This window comes from Hylobates moloch, unplaced genomic scaffold, assembly GCF_009828535.3.
Source record: "Hylobates moloch isolate HMO894 unplaced genomic scaffold, HMol_V3 SCAFFOLD_20, whole genome shotgun sequence".
In the NCBI taxonomy this organism is placed as follows: domain Eukaryota; kingdom Metazoa; phylum Chordata; class Mammalia; order Primates; family Hylobatidae; genus Hylobates; species Hylobates moloch.
In genome coordinates, this window is record NW_026652295.1 from 22,448,764 (window position 1) to 22,469,128 (window position 20,365).

Sequence of the window (20,365 nt, forward strand, 5' to 3'; positions counted from 1 at the left end):
GCTCCTCCTCCTCAGAAGGCTGAGTTTGTACTCCACAGGGCTTCTCCTCTAAGCTACCGTGTTGTTATAATTCCAGACTTTTCCTTTCTTTTTGTAGCCCTAGAAGTGGAGGCTTTGTCCTGCAATACTATCTCCGTTACACCTTAGTATTCTTTTCTGGTCTTTTGAGTTCTGTATTAAACCACTTTATACTCAGTGAACAATTCTTGCATTGAGTAATTTCTGTTTAAGTAATAGGTATATTTTCTGTCCCTTGATTGGACCCTGAGTGATAGGAAGGAAGAAATGAAAGAACAGATAATCCAATGCCTATGATATATAATCTATTATTAGATTATATCTGGGTTAGAATTATAAGCAAGATATGTTCCAAGCACAAATAGGCATTAGTTGAAGTCTAAGAAATAGATTCACAATGATTCAGAAAAAGTTTTCTGAATATGTAGGCACAGTAAGTCTGATGTAAAAAATTTACTTGGAAATGAATAAGCTTTGTTGACTGCTAATTTCCCACTTCTCAGGGCTGTTTTCTTTTTTTCTCTCTCTCTCTGAATTTAAAGTAATAGTCCTCCAGATAATCTGTACCACTGATTCTCAATGACTCTGGGAGAAGTGTAATAGAAAGTGGGTTTAAATCATGTATTGCAAAACACGTATAGAGTTGAAATTTATTGTCCAAATTGTATTAGTCTGTTTTCACACTGCTATAATGAACTACCTGAGACTAGGTAATTCATAAAGAAAAGAGGTTTAATTGACACACAGTTCTACATGGCTAGGGAGGCCTCAGGAAACTTACAATCATGGCGGAAGGCAAAGAGAAGAAAAGCATGTCTTACATAGCAGCAGGGGGTGGTGGGGGAACTTCCACACACTTTTAAACCACCAGATCTCAGGAGAACTCACTCACTAACACAAGCACAGCAAGGGGAAACCACCTACATGATCCAATCACCTCCCACCAGGTCCCTCCCTTGACACACGAGGATTACAATTCAAGATGAGATTTGGGTGGAACACAAAGCCAAATCACATCAAAATTTTCTCCATATATGGAATCAGATCTGGTAGAAACCTGGCTACCCCCCACATTACTATTTTGTTACAATGGCATCAGTAGACACAGAGGAGTGTTCTCATAAACAGGCTTATGAATTTGTGCTGTTTATTATGAAATGTGGCATAGGATAGTTTTTATTATAGTAGTTGGATTAGTCACGATAGGCTAGCTTTGCAGCAGTAACAGGCATAAAAGTTTATTTTTCACTCACATAGTATTTATTGTGGGGTCAGTGGCTCTGTAAGGAATTTATTTTCAGTGACTCAGAGATCTAAGATATTTTCCCTCCTGTGATTTCATGATCCCTTTCTCCATGACAGCAAAAGAGAAAGCGAGAGAGTTTCAATGTAGTTCTTTAGTGGTTCAGCCCATCAGAGAGACACATCACTTCCAATCACAGCCATCCGTCAGATAATGTATTCACACCATCCAGTCTAACTTAAAGGTAGTGGAAAAAGTGGAGGGAACACATTGATATTCAATGACCAGTAAACGCCTCTGCTACATTAGTCATCATTGACTCACCATAAGATGCGTGACTCTGCCGTAGTGATGAATTTCAGGATCTGTAGCAACCTTAGGGCACATACTTCTTAAATGTCAAAGGTCTCCTGAAAAGAGAGGAGGGATTTTTGTCATGAGTAGGAGAGTTGTTGAAAAAGAAGGGCCTTTCTCACCAAACCCATTTTATTTTCTATTTGGACAATCTTACAATGACAGATATTTTTCCACACCTAAATTACTAGCACTCTAGCAGATGTTGCCAAAAAGGTTTAATTTAAAGCTGTAAAATACAACTATAGCATTGCATTAGATGTGACAAAACGCATCTGGGTGATGCAATGAAACTTTCACAATGATCTTAATGAGAGCTGAGGTCATACATGAAGCCTGATTTCTCATGTGTGGTGTAATTGTACAAAAGTATTATTTAAAAAAATCCTAAACGTGGCAGTTTTTCACAGGAGATGATTGTGAGGTTTCAGACATTTTATCAAAACAACAGCCATAAATAAAACACCCCACTTCTTAGCAAGCAGTGTTAGTTGAATGGCTTTCACTAATGTTTGCTTGTTCCCCTTAGAAGGTCATTCTTTTAAATAGTGTTATTGACAATCACACTCATTCTAGAACATGTATGATAAATTTAGGGCAGATTAATTTCAGGAGAAGCACTCTCACAGATAAGGAGCTAATAGATGGGGAGTATAGTTGACTATAACATACAGTCAAGTGCCTGGCTGTGTATAAAATTAAGCAGTGTTTCTTTTGTGAAGTGCTCACACTTTGAATTGATTTTTGTCACTGGTTGGGTTTCACAAGAGCCCTGTGTTCCAATATTTCTTTTACTTTTCATGAGACATAAGAGCTCTGTGTGCCCATAGCAGACAGCCACTGTTTTCATTTGTAGCAAATTACTGCTGAGATAAAAATGCAATTAATTTCCCTCTGGATCTCTGCTTACTGTGCTGTAAGTTAAACTAAATGACAGAGTTGCAAATATTAGAACTGGAAAGAACTTCATGGTTATCTATTTCCTGCTCAGTTTTTTCATTTAACTAAAAAACTGATGAAATGACCTGGCTTGCAGCTTGGCTTGTCACTTAACCTACACTTACTATCCTAACTGTAAGAACTCTTTTCTTGCATAATTCTCAGAATTGCTGTAAGAATCAAATTAAATACTGTATGCAATTTTTTGAAAACAGTAAAACTCAATAATAATAACAGTAATGATTATAAAGATAGCATTTATTGAGCAGCTAGTATGAACCAGGCAATATGATTTACATACATGACCTCACAAATCATTACAACCCTATCAGGAAGGTACACTTATTGTTTCAGTTAAAAAATAAACAGTTGGGAGGCCGAGGCGGGTGGATCACGAGGCCAGGAGATCGAGACCATGGTGAAACCCCGTCTCTACTAAAAATGCAAAAAAATAGCCGGGCGCTGTGGCGGGCGCCTGTAGTCCCAGCTACTCCAGAGGCTGAGGCAGGAGAATGGCGTAAACCCGGGAGGCGGAGCTTGCAGTGAGCCGAGATCACGCCACTGCACTCCAGCCTGAGGGACACAGCGAGACTCCGTCTCAAAAAATAAAAAAAAAATAAATAAAATAAAATAAACAGGCCCGGAGATTTCTCCTAGGGGCATAAGCTAGCGCCAGTAGGGAGCTGGGAGTTAGCGTAGGGATTTCAACACTACACGGAAGGCTTCACAGCCCGTTTTGAAACGGAGCCCATACTGGACCACAATGTCCTTACAGTACAAGGTTTTCCCAGTTATAAATTTGTTTCATAGAGTTTTTTGGAAGCCGAAAAACACTGAAACCGCCTATTCCTTTCTAGGCTTAACTTTGATGCATTTACACCTTTCGTGTTGAGGTTTTAACGAGGAATGGAAAATAAGAAGCTTTCTGACAGTACCATAGATATTTTCAGCTCACCCCTTGGTTTCCTATTTGCTTCAGGTTTTGCCAATGGAGCCTCGAAGTGTCCAGTGCTATCATATCCACATAAATCTCTCATCACTCTGTGTTCTGCTTCCTTGTTGCCATAAGCACGAAGCTGTAAACACTTCGTCAGGAATTCGGACAATAACCCAATGATCATAGAATGGCGTCTGCGCATGTGCTTTTGTGCACATGTGCCCGGCAATGTGAAAATGCTGCCACCTTCTGTTTAGCCCATGTGCTGCTGATGCAACCCACCGCTTCCCATGTCCTCTAAGCTGATTTGTACTGATCCTGAATTGTACTTCTGCAATATATGACAAGGAAAATGCAAAGCCTGCCAAAAAATCTTGATAGTCCCAGCTTTTGTACTGCAGCACTTGAGAAGACCATTCCTACTGCCGTCCCACTAAAGTGCACTCAATATTTCTGACAGTAAATTATCAAAGCAGGAGTTTATCTCAGCATTCATGTGGTGTTTTAACCATGTAAGGATTCAAGAGGGGAAAGTTAAACAGTGGGGCTAGTGCTTAATTGTTCGGGTGGTCGTGGGTTACACTCAGGTTTTTTGAATGTTGCAAGGGGGTCTAGGTTTATTCTCGGGTGCATTTTCTGCTGAGACACTCACAAGAAATGAAACAGATTGGGCAGGATCATCAATTTGTGAGGGAAGAACACCAGCACCTGCATTGTTGTCCAAATGTGGGACTTGTACTGAAGGGTTAGTGTGTACCTGACCCCACCAAGCTGGGCCTCTGGCAGCTGGCTCATCAAGGACAATCACCTCTTGCTTATCAGCAGTAAGCTATTTTTCCACCAGGACAGGAAGCTTATAACAGTTACTGACACCATAGAGTGATTCCCTAGATCTGGAACTTGCCAGCCTAAAACACCAGCCCGAGCCTCTCCCCACAAAATGAGAACGGGGTTGCATTTTATCTCAGTCCCACAGCCTTACCAAATTAGCTTTGCCCAGGACCATTTTAATAACTAGCACATGACCACCCCATCCATGTGTGTACACTTAGGTCTGGAGAGTAGAGTCTCCTTATATCATTAAAATACCAGGATTGTTTGGTAAAGCTGGAAAGCAGGAATGCAAAATAGTTTTAGAGGCCAAAACTGTCTAGTTAAGTGCTTGTTGAACAAATTTTTATTGCCTAAGTACCTTATGCCTTATACACCTATGATTACACTCAAATCCTCTCGAGTCTGAAATATATGTATATATACATATTATTATATATACACATTATATATACACATAATATATATTATATATACACATAATTTTTATTGCCTAAGTACCTTATGCCTTATACACCTATGATTACACTCAAATCCTCTCTTGAGTCTGAAATATATGTATATATACATATTATTATATATACACATTATATATACACATAATATATACATACACATTATAATATATAATATATATACACACACGAGAGTCAAAGGAATCTGGTTTTACATCTTGTTATTGGATACAAGAAACAAACAAATATATATTTTTCCTTCTAAATTGGAAATTTTTTTAAATGCCTAATTTCTCGATTTTTCTTGCCAGTACAAATAATATTCTTAATTCCCCTATTTACTTCACATATGCATCATTTTTCTAGAAATGCTTCTCTATATTTTAAGGGCTTTGCTTATATTAGATGCTTAACATCAGTTGGAGACAATCTTACTGCTCTTGGACGTTATAAATCCTAAAACTAATTACTAATTAAATAGCAAATAATTTCCAACATAGATGAACAAGCCAGATTTTCATAGTTTTAAGAGAGAATTCTGTGTTCAGGGAAAAATAATATGTAATTATAAGGATTCTATGTAACCACCCATATAGAGAGCAGTCCTCTCCCAGCCCTGGTTGGAATGATGTCATCAGAGAGCTTCCTGCAGGGCAATCTCTGTACTTTTCAGTATGGCCCAGAGTCAGGCACCTACAATGAGTTAGATACCGAAAATGACCCTGGCTTAGTAAATCTCAGGTGGGTCTAATGTAACAACAATTCAAGTAAGGACAATTTCCACACACTTTGCTACCCAGACTCCCGTGCCTTTTAGTAAAATTTACATCTTCAATTTTACTTCCCAGTGCTCTGGTTTACTCACATATTCTTTAACAACAAACTGCCTTCTCCTGATAATTGAGCTTCATAATATCACTCCATTTAATATTTATAAATAATGTAAATATTTATTTACTATATATTTACATGATTAAATATATACTTATAACATATATATTTAATCTGTGTCATCAGAATCACACAACCTGGAACTCTAGTACCTTTTTGACAATCTTGCACTGTATCTAAATGATACAATTAAAAGGGAGCTGAGAAAGACATATTATTTGTCAGATTTGCCAAGGCAGGAAGGAATGAATTTCCTGTAAATCAGATTCAGAGAAACGAGTTGTTTTAAAGCTAAATTGGGCAAGGGAGATCTTGATCCAATGCCATCATTACTGATGAAGAAACTGAAGTGCAGAGAATGACTTGGCCAACATGAGAGAGCTAGCTTAGTTAGAAATAAACCTAGAACCAAGTCTGCTGGCTGGCACCCCCGCTCTTTCAACTGCATCATCAATTCTCATGTTGGAGTGCATAATAGTCACCTATGGAATATGGTTCCAAGGTCGACACAAGCTCACACTAAGGGAGTGAGGGTCCTTAGGTCTCACGTGGACTCTACCAATCTGTATTTTTAATGAGTTCTCTAGGTGATCATTATGCAGGTTGCCTGAGCATGATTCTTTGAGAAAAGCTATATTACTTCATGCAGTAGCTTCCTATTTATTTTTATAGAAATATTTCTGGAATCTTAACTGAGACATTATCCAAATGTCTAATCAAGGGGTCACCAAGTCGAATGGGCTAATATAAGAGTTAGTCTACTTCCTATTCCTCTACACCCAGACTATTTAGGCTTATTTATGGATAGAAGAATTGGTTAACAACAATAAGAAAAAGCCTAAATTTCACCTATGTTCAATTCCGACCTACATACTCACCCACAGCCTCTTCCTAGTAGGACAAGGTCTAGCCAAGCCCTCCCTTTTCTCATTGGTCTCTCTGAAACCTTTAAACCTTCAAGAACAATTGCAAATATTTTCTTTCTCCAGAGCGTTCTCATTTCTAAATCAATCTAAGCACTTTAGTAAATATTCTTAACAGACATCCATCCAAGGTTCCTCTTATCAGGGTCATAAAAAAGTGCAGAAGATGAAACAGAGAAATTGGATTAAATTACAGGACTCAGTGGAGTCACAATTGGAGGTTTTGTCGATTCTGGAGGCCCTGCTACTTTCCTGCTGCACTATTCTCTCTCCCATAAAGTACCAGGAAAGAATTAACTAAATCATAAAAACCATTATGTTCTTTAGCCACTGGCAGACTTTCTTCCACTAGAATTGAACTCCCAAATATGAGGCAAAGCACAGCTGAATAGGAGCTACCTGAATCTCTGCCCCTTTCTCCCACCCCCAGAGAGCTGCAGGCGCCAGACAAGACAGATAAAAGTAAAATAGATGCACTTCTTTTTCTTTCTGTGGCAGACAAGGAGCTGTGGCTAGCCTCTCCATTAAAAGTCAGAGAAAAGGTAGACTCGTCCTATTTGATTGGGACTGTCACCGTCACACAGTCGTTGCAATTAGTCCATGCCAGCCTTATTCAGGCCTTGGATTCTTTTCAGAAGTGAAAAAGGGAACACTCAAGGTCTATTGAATCGGAGCGTGGCATCTGCCTCACACCGAGGGGAGAGGTCGGGGTCACTGCTTGATTTTGATAAAGCGTGCCAGAATAATTGTCTTTGGTAATCCTGTTTGTCATGGTAGATATGCAGAGGAGTCTTTGTGGCACAGGCTGACATATGGGCCGGCCTGCTGCTTGCCTATTCAGGGTTCCCAACACATGCTCTCTGCAGTTGGACTGGTTCCCAGAGCCTTGTTCGCCAGAAGAGTGAGGCCTCCTGCTCCTATTAAGTAGGCCCCATCTCCACCACCAGGCTTCCTAATCTTCAAGCCTGCCTGGGCTATTGAAAGAGGCTGCATTATTCAAAAGAGGCCTAAAGAGGAAAAGGGAGAGAAGAAGGGGGCTGGGGAGGGAAGAGAGAAGGGGAGCAAGGGGGAGGGAGAAATGCAGGCACCAGAGATAGGAGTGAAAGACTCTCCAGATTGGGGAAAGGGGTGGGGACAGAGAAATATAATTACAAAAAATAGCAGCCATGTCCTTCAGGCAGAGCACTTCAGGAGGCTGATTATAGCTCCTCTCCAAATCCGAATCTATCACCAAATTATACCCTGCCTCTTTTGTAAAATAAATGTTAATAAGAGGTAATTTGGGCCCTGCTGATTGTTAAACTCAATGGAGATAGAATTTTTTTTCTTCCTCTGTGTGTGTTTATTGTAATATCTGGAGGGCTTTTTTTTTTTTCTTCTTCCAACAAGAATTTATATTCAACCACAAAAGAGGAAACAAACCATTCATTGGCCTGACGCAATTGCCAGAAGACCGAGAAAGGTTTGAGTTTTACAATAAAGGGTGAATGTATAGACTGGTAACTGGCCCTTAACTCCACTAGAACTTTGCAGTTGGTGTTGTCTGGAAGGAATATCCCCTAGAACTGAGAAGAGAGTGGCGCTCCAGGAAGAAGGAGGCTGCCAGGGGGAGGAGTGATCCTTGCTCTAAATAGCTTTGCCTTTCTTTGGTTAAAAGCAGGACTTTTTTTTTTTTTTTTTTTCATTTACATAATCATTATTTTGAGTTGCTGCCAATTCTTTTGGGGGCTTTTACATTTAAAAGCACAAAAAATAGAGACAATCCTGTGACAGATCTTTTGAAAATGTTCTTACAATGTGTATTTACGAACAGATCCAGAAATGGAGCAATTAGAAACAATGAATAATAATCTTCTAGGCAGACAAAAGCATGGATGTATTAAAATATAAATCCTTGATCATAACAGCCCTGAAGCAGTCCTTCATGTATCTTTACTGTGTGCTCCTCACAGCCACAGGGCAGAGATCGGGGTCCGGCTGGGCCCAGGCGCTGTGGCCGTCAAGGTCAGTAATGTCTGACCAGAGGGCTTGGTTTCCAGTTGTTTTTATTTCTTACACAAATGCTTTGAATATGATTTATTCTGATAATTGATAAGAAAAAACATCATTATCTATTATTAGTTTCAAGGAGGACATAATAGATTTTCAAAATTAAAAATAAAAACTGAACTAAGAAGACATCATTCAATTATTTCTTTATTCTAGATATTAAAATGAAAAGCTCGTGTTTGGGGTTTTGGTTTTGTCACCCTCCTCAAATAGGTAACTACAATATACTTTTTGGTTTGGGGGGATATGTATTTCCACATTTATTTTACTTCCTGCAATGAAAGTCACTGGACTCAGCGCTGAGCGTGTCACAGGGATAGCAAAAGAGTCCCTGTGTTTGCAGAGTTTATGTTCTATGAGGGTTCACCCTTGTTTCATCAGTGCATAAAACAGTGCCAGGCATATTCTGTTAACTCATTAAATTTTATTCATTCAAAATTTTTTAAAAAATAAATAACCAAACCGAAGCAAAAAAAACTTGACATATCTAGGGTAAGCAACTTGGCTTAACTTATGCATTACATTATAAAGAATCTGAAGAAGCAGAAAGGGAAGAAGAGAAAGAGTAGAACAAAGAGAAATAAATTAATATTTTTGAATACATAGTCTATGTTAGGTATGTGCCATATGCTTTATAAGCATTATCTCCTGTAATCTTTAAAAGAGCCTTGTGGAAGGGGAGAGTAGACATTCTGCTAGTGCCCTCTGGTGCCTTCGTATTAGTTGTATGATTAAAGTCACCTGATTACTCCTTAAAATTGGTTGTAGCTGATGGCCAAGCATCGTTCACTTCCGCGGGTGAGGCCAGGGCGTCAGTAGTGTTTAAGGCTTCCCAGGTGATTCTACTGAGCATCCAAGATTGAGAATCACTGATTTTAACTTGTGTTTCTCAAATGCTATTCATACCCACCTGGGAACATTGTTAGGTTGATTTTTGGCGGGTCCTAGGATTCTATAGTTCTAACAAGTGCCCAGGTGATGCTGATGTTGGCTGGTTTCTGAACCTCCGTTTGAGTTGCAAGGCTTTAAAGAGATTGAGCAATCTGCCAAATGGCTGGCCTGAATTTCAAAGCCTGGCTTTTCCAACTGAAGATCCTGAGCTCTCGAGTTCTGTGGTATCACTGTGTCTCCTACAGATTTAAATCAAGCATTATGAAGCACAGTGTGATAGGAAGAACATTCCCGCAGGTCAGGAAGTCTGGAGCTTCATTATAGTTCTGCTGCCCCTAACTTTGGGTCTTGCTTCCGTGAGTTTCAGGTTTTTTCTAACATAGGGTTTGGAATTGATTGTAGTTGCTGTCCTTGGATTCTGCACATCACCAGTTAAATGCTGTGTCTGAAATCAGACCTTTCCTATATGGAAAAACGTCACTTTAGGCAGAGCCAGTAACCTTCCTCCCTTCCTTCCTTCCAGCCACTCATGCTGTGGGTTGTCCATAGAGAGACTGGTCAGGAGGACGGAGAACTGTCACTTTATGCCTGCCTGCCTCCCTCCCTCCCTTCCTTCCTTCCTGCCTTCGAATATATGTGTTTCATTATCTGTTTGCTAAGATGTGAAAGAAAGAAAGATAAACAGGAAGCATTGGTGCTATTGAAAAGGGTCCTTAGTTTGATATCATCTCCAGAACAATCTCATGTATCTCTTCCTTCCCTTTTCCGTATTTTTTATACTACTGCTACTATTTGGGCATTTATTCATTGAAGGAAACAAATTTAAAGGGAAATCACTGACGATATTATTTACACTTTAACATGATATGTGCTTCCAGAATGCTCTGAGGCAATTTGGATAGGGGTTAGAGAAAGGACGAACATACAAATCAGGGCACTACGGAGCAAGAGCTACAATACCTAGATGGCTGAAGCACAGATAGAAAACAGATTCAGGAAGAGATAAATAGCATACCTGACTGTCCTTCCAGGTGGGATTTCTGGGGAGATCTGTTTCAGAGTCTTACAGCTTTTCAGAGATTGGCACTGGGAGATTCCCCCTGAAGAGAATGGAAAACGACCAACATTTCACTAGCATCTTCTTCCATCACGTTGGGATGCCCTGAGCCAAACCCCTTTAAACCTGTGTGATTAGGCTCGGTGGGAGCCAGGTGCTCTCCTCTGTTCATCAGGAGAACAGAGGCAAGTCCTGCCCATCTTCCTCGCATCCATTATATGCAATTATAACACAAAAGTATGCCTGTGAATTCCTGAAATAAGTTAGTGTAGGACCCTTGTCTCCTATACCTGGGCTGTAGGAATGCGGTAGAAACTAGGCTTTGTATATTTCAAGAGAAACATAGACCCAAGTAAGCAACACTGTCTTCGTTTTATTACTTCTAAATTTACTTTTATTTGACTTATTTATGGCTTAATTTCTTTTCTTCAAATTAGCCAAAAGGCTTCTTTGTGGATTTTCCAGTCAGTTTGACAAGTTCGCCTCAGAAAATGGCTGAAAAACAAGTTGTAGTAAAGCAGCAGCCTTCTATCCTAAACACGCCCTGTCAAACAGACATGTATTTAGACCCAGCTTTCACATGTCACTTTATGTCTACTCCAGATCAAGTTATAGCCTTGCTCACAATGCTTTTGCCAAATTTTACAAGGTCAAAAATTATGTGATGGGGGAAAAACCACTCAAGGGAAACAGGAGGAGTAAATCATGTTTTATTTAAAGGGTAGCTTTCTTTGAATAAAGCATTATTCCTTTTAAGGCTGTCTCTAATGTTGAAGTTTAAGGAGTCTTGAAGCTTAGAGAAACTTTGCTCATCTATTTAGCCCTCCCCAGTGGGTGAAGGACTCTTATTCTGGTTTTAATGCTTTCTGCCAACTCAATAACACTCAGCCCCCTAATAGCCACTCATGCTGTGGGTTGTCCATAGAGACTGGTCAGGAGGACAGAGAACTGTATCATTCAGACAGATTACATATATAAGATTTGTACCATGGATTATCCTGAGATAATACTGATAAACAATTATTGCCTCTGCCAAACAATAGCACAAATGGAGACACCACTTGATATCCACCCTCACTCCATGGGATTATTTAAAAGCAGGTTAAGGAAAGAAGTCTTTCTGCAGTCTGTGATGTACATCTCGCTCTAGGGGAAAGACAATGAATCATGCTTAACTATTTTAAAATCTTCTAGGTCTGGGCCTGCCTACCAGCAGTTTCCCAATATGCTTTCACAGTAATCTAGCCTCTTGGAAATGTAAGGATTCTAGAAAGATAAAAAGCAATGGTTTGCCTCATTCTGCTGCACAACTTTCTTTATCAGGTCTGGAGGTTTCAGGCATTTTTGAGTTATTTAATCTGAGTATGGACTCTTTGCTTCCTGTTTTCATTCGTTGCCCTACCTATCCCAAGATCCCTTAGCCATTATCATTAAAACAAATAGTAGAGAATATTATGAGTGGTTATTACCTGCTCAGTTTCTCACTTTATACCAACTCCAAATTTCACAGGTAGATGCTACCATTTCTTCCACTTCTGGAGGAAGATATTGAGGTTTAGAACAACTTGTTCACGGTCCCACAAGCTACTCTATGGTATTCAGATTTCAAGTCTATTCTTTACCATGGTATAGCTGAGACACAAAGAATCAAATCAGCAAGCACTAATAGGATACTTGCAAATATAATGCAAGACACTGGGCATATATAGATACTTAAAATATATATTTAGTCTCTGCCCTCAAAATGCTAGACTCAAAATAGAGCAATATGACAGAAAAATAAAATCTCAAAAATACTACAAAAATTCATTTTAAAATAGAGAGGGAAATAAAAGATATTCCCTAAATCACAAGGACATTCTGATAAAATGTCAATAAATGATGTGTCTAAGTGCTATCAATTAAGGGAAATAATTTAGAATCTAGGAGCAGAGATAACAGGAACATTGGAGATTCCATTTTATTGGGTTGAAGGTTCACGTAACTCTATTTTTTCATATAAATATTTAAATATATTGTATCTTTTTTTTAATTGATCTGGGTATATAGGCCTCCCCGAAGCACTAAAAGCTAAGCTGCTAAGTGAATACCTTGCTAACAGAATTTCCAATGATATAGGCAACTTGTTCTTCTGGGGTAACTGAGTAAAGAGTCTGATCTGCCAGGTTGTTTGTATAATAGAGTACTGGAGTTTTAGAATTGATTATGAAAAGATACCTAGCACTTGAGATTATGAAAAGGTGGTAATAAACACTATACAAATGGTTTATATGGACTGCGTCACAAGGCATAATTCTGAGTCTCACGTGTTTCCATTCACTTAAATCCCATAAGAACTCTTACGATATATAATTCTGGCTGGATTGACTGGGCATTCACCAAAATTGGTTTCTTTTCATCTGTGTATATCACAGCCTATCTTGTAGTTGCCTATGGCTTTTTGACTGACTTTTGATTAATGTAATGTGGATAGATGTGGCATCACCTATTTTCAGTCCAGGCCCAGTTACACTTTTCATGCACACTCTGCCATGCTCTTTCCTATTTCCATCTGGCTGAAATCCAGATGGTTCCCCCCACCGCGCGCGTGCACACACACACACACACACACACACACACACACACACACAGTGGTGTCTTTGGAATGGACATACTGAAGAAGATGGAACCACAAGATAGAAGGAGCCCACTTGAAGGAGAGCCATTCAACCTGGAACATACCTTAGAATATAGGGAAATTAAAAAGATTTTTACTTGGTTTAGCCACTGACATTTTGAGATTTACCTCTTATGACACCAAGCCTACCTTACAACATACATTGTTATTATTATTTTTCCCATTTTACAGATGAGAAACTGAGGCTCAGAAAGGTTAGGTAACTTGCTTAGATTCTCTTGGGGAAACCAAGATTGTAACCCAGACAATCTGACTCCATACCCTAAATACTTACCCATTATACTAAACTGCAACGTTACTAATTATGTTCCTCTTAGATTTTACATTAGTTTCACTTCTGGCTAAAACGAAGTTGGTAATGATAGTGTACAAAATATTCCCTACTATATTTTTAGAATAAACAAGCTTCCTCGAGCCAAGGAAAATTTCAAGCAACAGTTAGGAGTTACAAAAAGGTTGCTAATTTTCATTTTTATAACTTTGTCTCTGTAGAGCACTCTGTAGTGCTGAATGTTTCTATTAGTTTTAGGTTTGGGAGCGTGTCCTAATATTCAGTCTTATCAACTAAAGGCTGGAGCTTGACATTAGTTTCAAGTAAATGCAATGTTAGCATTCCTAGTGAACAGTCAACTCTACTGTGGAGAAAGCTGTATACATTTTGTGAGTTAGAACAGGAAAAAAAAAAAGTGAACCAACCAATATACCAGCCAACAAAGAAAAAAGTTACAAAAATTCATGAAGGTATCATTTTTATCCTTATTCTGAGGTTCGGTAGTTTTGAAGGGGAGATTCTACTCTAAAAATAAACACGTTGGAGTAGGTTTCTAAACTGTGGTAATAAAGATAACATAGGTGGGATTGCACGTCAAGGTGGAAGGCCAGAGAGTACTTGGGTAGAGATATTAAACTAGTCGTGTAATTTCAAACTTCCTGGTCTTGGCTAGGGAAGATTATCGCATGCCAAGCTCTCCACAAACATAAGGGCACTCCCTCGTGCCTCTCCCTCACCCAACCTACTTCTCAATCTCTGCAGTTTATTTTATTCATTTTTCTACAATGGTATTTTCCCTGCCATATGATACAAGTCCCTTGATGACTGGGGAACTGCTTTTATGTGTATTTTTATCTCTTACATTGTCTGATGTGGTTTCTTTGCTCAGAATAAGCTGTTCAATAAACATCTCCTAAATCAATGAATATCTTAATGGTCTCTAATGTGAAGTGGGATTTAATTCACTGCTTGAGTCCCTCACCATAGATAGCACAGATAGCTAAAATATTTTAGGAATCTACTTTGGCAAGCTAAATATTAATCACTGCTTCCCATATAGCTGATTCTATGCCTAGAGGTTCATTTTAAGTCCATAAGACATACTGATTATTCATGGCATGCAAAAAAAAAAAAAAAAAAAACCTATACCTTTTAACCATCAAGGTTTCAAATTACTACAGAACAAAATGAAAGGTTGGTATGCCATCTCTGAAAGTAAAAGCTAATATAAAATAATTAACAAAAAAACATGAATGCTTGCAAAACTGGTTAAATCCAAGTAATAGTTGTAGACTAGTTAACTGTGCTGTGTCAATCAATTTCTTAGTTTGATAATGTGCTTTAGTTATGCATGTTACCATTGAGGGGAAGCTGGGTGACAGGCACAAGGGACTTCTCTGCAACATTTTTGCAACTTCTTGTGAGTGTAGAATCATTTCAAAATAGAAAGTTGCAAAAAGTAGGATACAACTCTTATAGTGACAGAAGAAGACATGAGAAAATATGAGTACCTTTTAAATTTGCAATATTCATTTTGTTAACAAAGGATATTTGGGAAGTTTTGCATTGGGAATCAATATTAAAGCCTCTTATATTTCTGGCTAATTTAGTTCAGTCTAGCCATTCTTTTAAATAATACAGAGTGCCAGGAATTATAAGAAAATATATTTTAATAAGTACTTTTTGCTTTTGACTGCCAAATATGGTATTTATGTAAGAAGAATTCATTTCTTCAGATTTTATGCAAACTATGTTGATTTTATAGCTTTCAAACACATTTAATACTAAGAAATTTGATATGTTTTTATTGTATTGATGGCAGTGTTTACAGCTCAATGTTTTAAATATGTTCTCACTGATTAAGGTATTAGAGATTCCTGCCATCCCAATGGTAATGTTAGAATCTTATGTTTGTAATACAATTCATTGAAAATGGTACTATACAAAGAGGTTAAATTAATCAAGTAAAATCTTCCATACAAACACACACACATAGACATACATATACTCACATGCTCACAAATACAAATATCTCAAGAATGTAGACGCATCCAATTAGGAAAAGCAACTTCTATTTCATTCTAGAATTCTCAGATAAGCTATTTCATCTTTTTGCTTATAATTTTGTTTGCTTAGATATATCTAGGCCACATTCTTACAAACTTTAGTGAAATTCTGAGAACTATATTAAATAGGATGTCCTTCCATAACTAGATTTTAAAGACAGAAGAGACTTCAGAAATAATACAATCTAACTGGCTCGTTTTATAGAATGAGACAGCGGGTCAGTCATGCCAAGTGGTTTAGCTGCATGGTGTGGATTAAAAAACAGCCTTCTGATTTTCAGAATAATGTACACTTCACTGTCTGATACTTCCTCATGAGAGACAATGTAGACAATTCCAAATCTTAGAGATGAAAAGTTCTCTTTCAGATGATTTCTTCACATTAATTCTGTATATCAGTGGCCCAGTGTTGATATTTATTAACAATGATTCATGTTGTGTCTCACTTCTTCCCTTTCTGGTTAATCCGACTACAGAAAAAAAAAAAAAAAAAAGGAAAATACCTAGGACTTGCTTAGTCTAGAAATGTAGCAAGAAGAAGAAAGAGACTTGAGAATTATGTCAAGGTGCTTTTCTCCCCAGTGTCGTTGTTCTGTCTTGATGTGGAGAATTGCTCTGTCAAAAAGAATCTTAATGTAATTGTCAGGCCAGAAAACTGCAACAGGCATGTGTTGGCATTCTGTGATTGGTGAGCTATCTATTGTTTTTATACTTCAAAACTAATTGGCATCTTATGTAATTTTTTTATTTAAAATGAGTGATTTATTTATTTATTTTGGAGTCCTTTCTGGATGGCATTTCATAAGCATTCAGTTTTGAAAAAGGAGAATTATAAACCTTTTTTAGTCTATAAATATCTGTGCTGTTATTCTGAGCCTTGTTTTGTGACCATCCTCCTTTCCTATATTCTTTATCAGACACCATTATCCTTTATCATAAAAATTTCTTCATTATATACAATTTCCTTTATATTCGAGGAGGCACCTTTGACCCTTGCTAAGATGTAAGGGGCATTTTAGTTTTACCTACAACATGTTTTTCAAATTGTTTCTTAGCTTATTTGTTAGTTTTGTTTTTTTGATAACATTTAAATAAATAGTTATTCTAGTTTAATATGATATTATGGGGCTGACTTTTGTCAGGTAATCTAATCCTTTTTCCTTACACAAAGGAATTATATTTTACTTGGATACTTTGCACTTGCTAGTATTAGTTAGAAACAAGAATATTATTTTTAATGTACTAAAGAAAAGAGAAGAGGCCTCAGTGGCTACTTCCCCTTCCAGATAAAAATTCCCAAACCAGGATTTCACAAAGATGATTTCCATGTAAAAATTAAAGAACCTTACTGTGAAGTAAATAATAATGAGTGTATGGGGGCAGGGGAGGGACATGACATCTGGGCTTTTTTTTTTTTTTTGAGATGGAGTCTCGCTCTGTCGCCCAGGCTGGAGTGCAGTGGCCCGATCTCAGCTCACTGCAACCTCTGCCTCCCAGGTTCACGCCATTCTCCTGACTCAGGCTCCTGAGTAGCTGGGGCTACAGGCATCCACCACCATGCCCACCTAATTTCTTTGTATTTTTAGTAGAGACACAGTTTCACCGTGTTAGCCAGGATGGCCTCGATCTCCTGACCTTGTGATCTGCCTGCCTCAGTCTTCCAAAGACATCTGGGCCTTTTGAAGATGAATTAATCTCACACTCTTCCAGGTAATAAACAAAGTAATTAGGTAAGTTTTCATTTGTTCCTGGATCCACAGAAGTTCCAGAAAATGTTAGACAGTTGAAACTTTAAGCAAGGATAAGAAGCTAGAAACAACAGCTTAAGAAACAGACAGCGGCTAAGATTTTCCTTGTTGGGAAGCATCTAATTTGATGCAGAAAAGAATTTGTTTGATGGTTTTCTGGTGGAGAATCACTTTACTGGAGAATGCTGAGTGTCACATAGGGGAATATGTGTTCAATGCTAATGCACTAATATTTTCAGAAGTTGTACATTGCTTGCCACATAAGTTAAAAAAAAACAAAGTTTGTTAAATGAATGTGACAATTTGTTTGATATTTATAGACATGATAAGCTTTTACATCATTAGGGAATATTACAAATATTTCAACAATACATACATATACATAAGCTATACACTGCATGCAGAACCTTATGATGATTTTTGCCTTAAATTGTCAGTATTTGATGTTGTTCAACAGGACTTTGCTGATCTGTTTTTCTATTTTTCTTCTTCTTTTTGACTCTCTTTCTCTTTTGATTTGTTTGGGTATTTTTGTTTGATCTTTCTTCTTTCCCTATCCTTTTCTTTGCTGTGTACAGCCTTAAGTTCCAGAAAGAGATACTACAAAAACCATCCAGACTGTTCTTACCTAGACATCATGGAAATCAGGCAGGGGGAATCTGAAAGATAGAACGTTGACCCAAGAGAGACAAAATCTGAAGTTTTTATTTCTCATACTGTATTTTTTATCTCTTTGGATTCTTTTTGATAGTTTCCATGCCTCTGCTGAAATTATCACTTTATACAGGTTGTTTACCATTTTCACATTAGTGTTTCATCATTGTCAATTTAAAATTCATATTTGGTAATCCCAAAATTCATGCCTTTTCTTATTCAGCTATCATTATTTCCTTTCTTAACTCTTGGTGACCTTTTATTGTTTTCCTTTGTGTATGTTTTTGTTCTTAATTGTTTGCTGAACATTTTTATGAAAATACAATAGAAACTGAAGTTAATTGATACCTGTCTCCAGAAAAAACATGCCCCTTCTGTCAGTTTGCTAGAGTAGGGGTGGGTCAATACACTTGGTGGTTGAGGTCTGGGATTTGTTAGAATGCCAGTTTAACTTAGTTCAACATTGTAGTCAAATATCTTGAGGGTAGGTTTGACCTAGGATTTAAGCCTCATTGAGGTTATGAAGAGCTGCCTGTGGTCCACAGAAGAGCCACTTCCTTTCTAAACTGTGGGTGATCCCTTCCTATATCGCCACTTGCTGCCACCATTTTGGATATCCGGGGGGATTTCTTTGCTGTCTAGTACTGCCTGCTGTGTTGAGGGTGATCTCTTTCAGCTCTTCTGAGCCATCCTCAGACTTTGACCTCAGCTGTAGTTGCCCTACCATCTGTGAGGCTGGTACTGCCAGGAAAGGGGTATTTCTCATCAACCTCCTTAGCTGAAAGCACAAAGTACCTCAAAAGCTTTCTCTCAGCTCTCTTTCCCTGCTCCTGTATTTGGTGTGCTGACATTAGCACTCATTAAATATTTGAGACTGCCCAGGAGTCATCTGGGTTCAAATCTGCCATGTCAGCCCACATATGGCCACTAAAAGTTTAAGTGTTACACTCCTTTCTCCTGAATCCTGTCCATGGAAACTTTATTCCCACTCCCCTCCACTCTAGGCAGCAATGAGAGAAGCCTAGAATTTTTTCCACTCTTGTAAAGGCTTTGCCACTTTCTAGAGTTCTTTTATGTTTGTGTGAGTCCTATTCTTTCTGCTAAGTTTTACAACTATGTTTATGTAACCTATCTGGCTTGTTTTAATTGTAAAGATGAAAGCAACAGTCTTTTGAGATATCAACATCTGAAACAGAAGAATGTATAATGATTTTTAAGTCTTTATAGCAACCTCCAGCACCTAATATGCAATGTTGTAAAACAGGCACTCGGTAAATGTTTGCTGAATAAATATGGATAAGAAAGGAAATTTATTCTCTTTTGCACCAGAGTACAGTAGAACTAGGAGCAAGGGATGAAATTATAGAGAAGTAAATTTGGATGAATATAAAAATGTATTGCATAAGAATTATGGCTATCAAAAAGTTGAGCAGCCTTACTTCAGATGTAATAAATCACGAATTATTGAAAGAGCTGAACTAAAGATTTTAGGGAATAAATAGAGATCTATGAACCACATGAATGCTTCTTGTTAGATGATTAAATCTTTGTAACTCAATGATTCTATATTATTGCAGTAAAAGCAAGAGTTACATTTGTAAACCACGTAAAATGGGCCAAATATTTTCACACACTACTCATATGCACAAAGAAAACGTAGCTTCTAAGTGTCTTCAATGTCATTTTCTTTACCTGCTTCCATGCTGTAGGGCCACTGGGACAAAAACAAAGAAATTTTGCGAACTTGCCCAATGCATAGTATCTTAATTTATGGGGAATTGATGAGTCTCTTGAATGATTTTGTCTCGTGTCTCGATCGTTCAGATTCCCCCTGCCTATCTTCTCCACGATGTCTAGGTGAGAACAGTCAGGATGGTCCTTTTGGTATCTCTCTCTGGTTCATTGTCTGATGAGGTTCCTGGATCTTACCTGTAGATCCAAGTCCTATCTAGCATTTGGGGCATTTTTCGGTAGGAACTGGACACCACTATTCTACCACCAGCCTTAGGTAATGAAGTTCCCCGTACTGTGACCTCTTTGTCTATACTCACAACCTTCTTCCGGTCTATCAGCCTTTTTGACCTTCCTCTAGACCCTGGGCAGACCCTGGCAAGCCAGGTAACCCAGAGACTCATCTTCAAGCTAGTCTATTCCACCCGTCCTTTATTTATTTGTTTGTTTTTGAAGTGGTTTCTGGCAGGGCTTGACATACAGCCTTTGCAATGTATCTCATTACTGATCCCTCCCCCAGTTTGAAAGCAAGGACCACATGTCCTATCCATCAGCCCACAAACTCCATGTCCAGCTTTCTCCTTTCTCCATGTCCAAGCTTTCTCCTTGGGAGGAGGAATGGCCTTCTGT

At 38.2% G+C, this 20,365-nt stretch overlaps 1 long non-coding RNA gene across 2 annotated transcripts in view; it reads right to left on the reverse strand.

Annotated features, from left to right (window-relative positions):
• Positions 1 to 3,595, reverse strand: part of LOC131382159 (uncharacterized) — a 325,239-nt gene extending 321,644 nt beyond the window's left edge. For both annotated transcript variants that reach the window (XR_009211397.1, XR_009211396.1), the window contains exons 1-2: positions 3,510 to 3,595; positions 1,586 to 1,671 (exon numbers count right to left, since the gene is read on the reverse strand). This is a non-coding gene — a long non-coding RNA (uncharacterized LOC131382159). The remainder of the gene's footprint in view (positions 1 to 1,585; positions 1,672 to 3,509) is intronic.
• Positions 3,596 to 20,365: the final 16,770 nt, after the last annotated feature.